Genomic DNA, 6,478 nt, shown 5'->3' with positions numbered 1-6,478 from the left:
TAATACAAAGGTTTTTATGTTGCCCAAAGGTGTGGTTTCATAGACTTTTCTAGAGGTCATACCGTTGACATCACTGGCTGCCTATATGCATAACATCAAAGGAATTTGGTGCCCGTGCTTGCAGCATGATGTCCTCATTTATGTGTGTTGATGACATTCTGTGGGTTGCCAGGAACACTTCCTTAGGCCACTAAAGGAAAAAGAGAGATCACTGCATGGATTCCTGAAGGTTGGAATTTTGCTGACCTGGGTGCTGCCAGGAGCCACCTGGACACAGGGACCACTATTCTCTGTCATCCTCCTGAATTGGACTGTCGCTGTCTCTAATCACCTCCCGTTCTCTCCTGTCTCTGCTCCATTTTCTTTTCCTTCGTGGCTGGTAAACCAGCTCTGTTACTAACTTCTGCTTCAGATGGGACTCCGATGATGACTTTGCTAATTTTTTCCCTCTTTTGGTCCTTTACTCCAGGCGACCTCAACAATCACTGGCCAAACTACTGATGGGATCTCTTTTTAAAAATCATTAATTAGTTTTTTTTTTTGGTTGTGCTGGGTCTTTGATGCTTTGTTTAGGCTTTCCCTAATTGCAGCCGGGGGCTACTCTTCAATGCAGTTCTCAGGCTTTTCATCGTGGCGGCTCCTCTTGCAGCAGAGCACGGGCTCTAGGCATGCAGGCTTCAGGGGTTGCAGCACGCGGGCCCACTGCTTGTGGTGCATGGGCTTAGGCCGCTCCCTGGCATGTGGAATCTTTCCAGACCAGGGATTGAACCCATGTCCCCTGCATTGGCAGGAGGATTCTTATCCACTGTGCTACCAAGAAAGTCTGTGGTAGGATCTCTTGGGTCATATTTCCTTCTTGGTTCAATCAGAAGCCTCCCTTGAATAAAGATGTTGGTAGTGCTGATTCCCTGAGAAGGGAATTTTGGGCCAGCCAGGAGTTTGAGCTGAAAGGGGCTGGCATCATGAACTATGTGTTTAATCCCCCCAAATAGAGATAAAACAGGAGTCTGGGGACATGTCCTCAAGAACAGGTATTTGTGTAGCACAAAGAAGGAACCTGAAATGTCTGCCTCCTAAGTAACTACTTAGGTTTCTTTTACTTATTTATTTGTCTGTGCCAGGTCTTAGTTGTGGCATGTGGGATCTAGTTCCCTGATTGCAGATTGAACACAGGTCCCCCTGCATTTCGAGTTGGAGTCTTAGCTACTGGATCGCCAGGGAAGTCTCATACTTACGTTTCTTTTTAAGGATGGAGAAGTACATATCTTTTCAAAACTTTACTCTCCCATCCTTATTATTTCTTTTTTTTTTCCATGTTGAAGTTTTTTATTTTGCTAAAATGTACAAACAGAATACAACTATCCACATTTTACAGTTTCTAAACATATAACCACTGATGGCTTCCAAAAGATGCTGATGTTCTTCATAGTTAAGATGCTTGATGTTCTGTGAAAGCCCAACGTACCTTCCACTCTACCCACCAAGCCAGTTTACTTCAGAAGTCCTGCTGTATGTTTTCTTTGTTTGCCTCTCCGTGTTGCTGCTTCATTTGAAAGAGCTCATTTTCTAATTGTACAATAGTCCTTTCAATCTCATAATTCTTACTGACCAGGGATACCCAGGTTGACTCCATTTCTCTTGATTTAGATCCAGCTGTGAGTTGCATGTTCTTTCGTTGCCAGTTTAAGTCTTGAATATGTTTCCTTAACTTCTGAAGCTCTTTCTGTGCGTGCTCAATCATATGAACTAGATTTTCATTATACACTTTCCAGGCATTGCATCCATGCTGGGACATTAGTTCCAAATTCTCAATTCGGACTGCCTGATGCTCTAACTGCGCCATAGAATTGTTTACGCACTCTTGCCATGCAGTGATGTCATTTTTCTGACCGGAGGAAGGGGCTGGAAGTTCATATCGTTTCATACTGAGCAATTCAATTGGTTGTCGAGCAGCCAGTCTTTCAAATTCATTTCTCATTATGTCTGTCTCAAAAGCAGAATAATCTGGGGCCGTCAGGTAGCTTAGATAGTTCTTCGTAGGTCGGTATCTACGAGTTTCCTCCTCCACCAACGCCGCAGCCGCTTCGCGAACACCAGGCGCTTCCTAACCCTGATCAAAATACGGCAGCGCATCCACCACAACCTCCCCGGCCACCAAACCAGTGCCCGCCATCCTTAGGTTCACTGGAGCTTTCTAAGTCTGCGCCGGTTCAGGTTCACTTCAATACGCCAGTCCTTATTATTTCTTGCTTGGCTCCTTCATCCTATGAAAAGGCACTATAGATGCTTGTGTATAGGCAACAGATAGCTAATTTACAGGGAAACAGAATGGGCCTAATCTCCTTACAATTAAAGCCACTGTAGAATTAGTTGATCACATTTGTGCACCTCCTTTCACATATGAGAACACGGCTGTCCAGAAAGCCCAAGGTTGCAGTCAGTTGGTGGCAAAGCTGTGAGTCAAATCCAGGTCTTCTGACAGTTTAGAGTTTTTTGAACCTCATACTCTGGGCATATTTGGAATATTGCCTGGCACTGGTGAGGGGCTCCCCCGTTGGCTCAACAATAAAGAATCTGCCTGCCAATGCTGGAGATGGGAGTTCTATCCCTGGGTTGGGAAGATCCCCTGGAGAAGGAAATGGCAACCTACTCCAGTATTCTTGCTTGGGAAATCCCAAGAATGGTGGGGCCAGGCAGGCTACAGTCCGTGGGGTCTCAAAGAGTCAGACATGACTGAGCAACTAAACAATAACAAGGACAATGGCACTGGTGAAGGGAAAATCTTGGCTTGAGCTCTTTGCATTCAGCAGGCTCTTCTGATCTCTGCTGACTCAGATCTGGGGCAGTCTCCTCCTCCTTTTCCTCAGGGTTGGATTGAGCCAGTGGAGGCTTCCCACTGTGAGGTGGCCGTGTGGAGCAGGTGGGCCAAGCACTTTCATTTCATAGACCATTAGCTCTTGGAACAATGACACTTTTTTTTAGTATCCTTGGCCTCCAAGGTCTTATATCACCTGCTAGGTGGGCGGAGGAGGCTGTGGTCTGGGAATCTGGATGCATAAACCCAGTTGATGGAGCTGGATCTGGCTGGATGGAAAATTTCCATCAGCTGCTGGGCTGCTGAGACACCCTGTCCTGGTTTTGGCTTTTTTTTCTTCCCACACTGTGAGAAAGATACAGGGAGACAAAGGTAGACTGAGGGACAGAAAGAGGCACAGTGTTAGAGAAATTTAGGGTGGCAAAGAGAAACAAAACCTGTGAAACACAGAGACGGTGCAAGATGACAGACAGACATCACAGGGACCAGAATGACACGGAGGGAAACAGAACGATTCAGAGGAGAAGGAAAAAGGTTGTTGTATGGACATTGGGAGGAACACGTTTCATTCTCCTGGAGTTGCCAAGCTCAGCAGAAAGAAGTCTGGGGTTCCTGGTGCCACATTTTCACCATGTGGAGGAAGCTGGATGTAGAACGTGTTGAAGGGGAAGGTCATTTTCTCCACTCTGTTGCTATGAAAAAGGAATTTACCCTAAAGATACATTTGGCCTTTCTCTACCCTTGACCTATTCTGTTCCAAGAAGCTGGACGGAGCCATGTGACTGGTAGCTTGGGAAAACTACTGGGCAAAGGAAATCTTACACTGAGGATAAATTTGAACTCAAGAGATAATTTCCTTTTTTCTTTTCTTTTTTTTAAAATTGGAGTATATTTGCTTTACAATGTTGTGCTAGTTTCTCTTGTAAAACAAGGTGAATCAGCTATGTGTGTACATATATTCCTTTCCTCCTGAGCCTTCTTCCCTCCCTCCCAACCCGCCCATCTAGGCTCGGTCATCACAGAGCACCGAGCTGAGCTCCCGGGCCATGCAGCAGCCTCCCACTAGCTACCTGTTTTACACATAGTAATGTATATATGTCAGTTACTCTCTCAGTTTGTCTCACCCTCTTCTTCCCCCAACTGTATCCCCAAGTCTGCTCTCTACATCAGTGGAGAGACAACTTCTTAAGCAGTATTTACTGGTGAAAACTGACATAAAACTCTAGAGGGCAATTTAAGTCTTAAAAAAGTGCATATTTTTCAAAACTAAATAATTTTAATTCTAGAAATATGTGTTTCAAAAACAAAATTTCACATGTACAAAATTGCCCTAAAATATTCAGAGAATTCCAAAATTAAGTTTTGTATTACGTCATTGACATTCTCATCTTATGTTTTGCTCAGTTCCTTCTTTATTATGTATAAATATCAATGTCTTAATGCTTGCAAGCTTTATTTTCAATAATTGCCTTCTTAGCCTCTTAAAATAGGGAAGCTTTTGTGCTCCATTTGTTAATAGGTTGCTTGAATAGTGCCATCTTATTCTGAACAAATGTAACCAAAATTTAAAAGCCTTTCCAAACAGCATAAAACCAAATTGATGACAGGAGCAAAGAAAGAAATAATAATTCTACTAAATTATTTTCCTTGTATATTCTTGCTAACTCTCTCTCTGTCACACACACACACACACTGTATTTTGGTCATTCTCTCCATGTATATATCAATTATTTTTAATTAAAAAAAAATGTTGCCCTGAAAAAAATTGCATAGTTTTTGATGTTGAAATGTTTAAAAAGTAATGTTTAAATTGAAACATAATACATTCTTTGGAAAAGCATTAAAATACATGACTACTTATAAAATATTTATTCTATTTATGTTAATTTTTAATATTTAGATAGCAAAGACATTTTTTAATGGACACGGGCATCCATTAGTTTATATTTGTTTATAAAATTGTGTTTTGAAAATGAGTTTTCCTAGAATCATTTTAGGTCTAACATTCTTCATCAAAAGTAAATATTTCAAAACATCAAAGAACAAACAAACAATCCTATATTGAGCACTGCTCCCAGGAGGTGGAGTGAGAGGCTAGCCGCTTCTGGGACTTTGCTGATGCTCCAGTGGCTAAGACTCTGTGCTCCAAATGTAGGGGCCCTGAGTTCGATCCCTGGTTAGGAAACTAGATCCCACATGCTGCAACTAAGACTTGGTGCAGCCGAAATAAATATATGAAAAAATATACCTGGGGGTGGGAACACTGAATGGATAAAAAGGCTGGAATGGCCAGCAATGGACACACTGTGGAAAATTCAGATAGTTGACTCTTTTGCAGTGGGCTTGACTATTAATGAACAAGTGGCCACGTGGATATATTATTGCTTGGCACTCGAATTATTTCTATATTTCCACTAATACTGAATAGGCTGATAGAGGCATCTTTCCACTGCATTCATACATTTCCTTTTTCACTTCTTTGGTGTACCATCACTAGCCTGGACTACTTCAGCCAGGAATTCTCATTTCAAACTCAGATGATGTAATCTAAAACTTATCACAAGAGTTTGGTCCATTTTCCATGCAGTGCAGGAGACACGGGAGATGTGGCTTTGATCCCTGGTTCGGGAAGATCCTTCGGAGGAAGGCATGGTAACTAACCCACTCCAGTATTCTTGCCTGGAGAATCCCATGGACAGAAGAGCCTGGTGGGTTATGGTCCATAGGGTTGCAGAGTTGGACATGACTGAAGCGACTTAGCACGCATGCACGCATGCAGATCTTCTCAGGTTATTTCTCTGATTGTTCAGTTTTTCTTCTTGAAGTTCTGAATAGGATTCAACCATCAGGAAATGCAGGATCATTTTTCAATGTCTTGCTTTTATTTATGTTTTCAAGGAAGGAGAGTTAAAAAGAAACTCAACAGTCTGGAAAATGAAACATTCTGCCCTTGACTCCCGAACACTACCAGGCCAAGCTGTAACTCAAATCACGCTCATACAATGTGGTCGTAAATCCCTCCAAACTGAGTTGGAGTTAAAATGAATGGGAGAGCCAGGTCTGGTCTTAAACCACAGTGAATCAACCGGTCTGACCACTGCAAAAACCCCCCTCCCTTTATTGCTGGCGCTGACTTTGGAGAGATGATTTACTGCCACTAAGAATTCCCACGCATCACTCCCCTTGCAGCAGGCTTCCTTGCTCCCGCACAGAACAGGCTGCTTTGCCATCCTTGTTCTTGCATCTTCCTGATGTTGGGGGCCAAACAGAAAAAAGTACCCTGTGTGACATGGAGAAAGCCCAGACTTAGGAAGGCCAAACACCCACGTTCTTCCTTTGCTCTGCCACTAACTCACTGTATAACCAGAGCTGAGGGATTTCATCACCCGCTGCCTTGGTTCTCTCATGCATAAACCTAGAAGCACAGGCCTGAAGCCACATTTCTGCACACTAAAGAGGGCACTCTTGGAATTTCTCTTTTGGCTTTTCCAAGGTATGGCTCTGGTCTTACTATTGGGTTGACCAAAAAGTTCCTTTGGGTTTTTCCATATTACCCTGAATGAATATTTTTGGCCAACCCAATATTTCCATAACCCACAGAATCAAGGCTAATCCATGCTGTCTCTCCTCTGGACCACAGCCTATGTTAGCCTGATGAAGCGT

At 43.0% G+C, this 6,478-nt stretch overlaps 1 pseudogene; it reads right to left on the bottom strand.

Annotated features, from left to right (window-relative positions):
• Window positions 1–1,379: 1,379 nt before the first annotated feature.
• Window positions 1,380–2,173, bottom strand: LOC122451122 (annotated as a pseudogene).
• Window positions 2,174–6,478: the final 4,305 nt, after the last annotated feature.

The sequence above is a fragment of the Cervus canadensis genome, chromosome 12 (genome assembly GCF_019320065.1).
Source record: "Cervus canadensis isolate Bull #8, Minnesota chromosome 12, ASM1932006v1, whole genome shotgun sequence".
In the NCBI taxonomy this organism is placed as follows: domain Eukaryota; kingdom Metazoa; phylum Chordata; class Mammalia; order Artiodactyla; family Cervidae; genus Cervus; species Cervus canadensis.
Note: the sequence above shows the minus strand (reverse complement) of the source record. Positions and strands in the feature narration are given on the sequence as shown.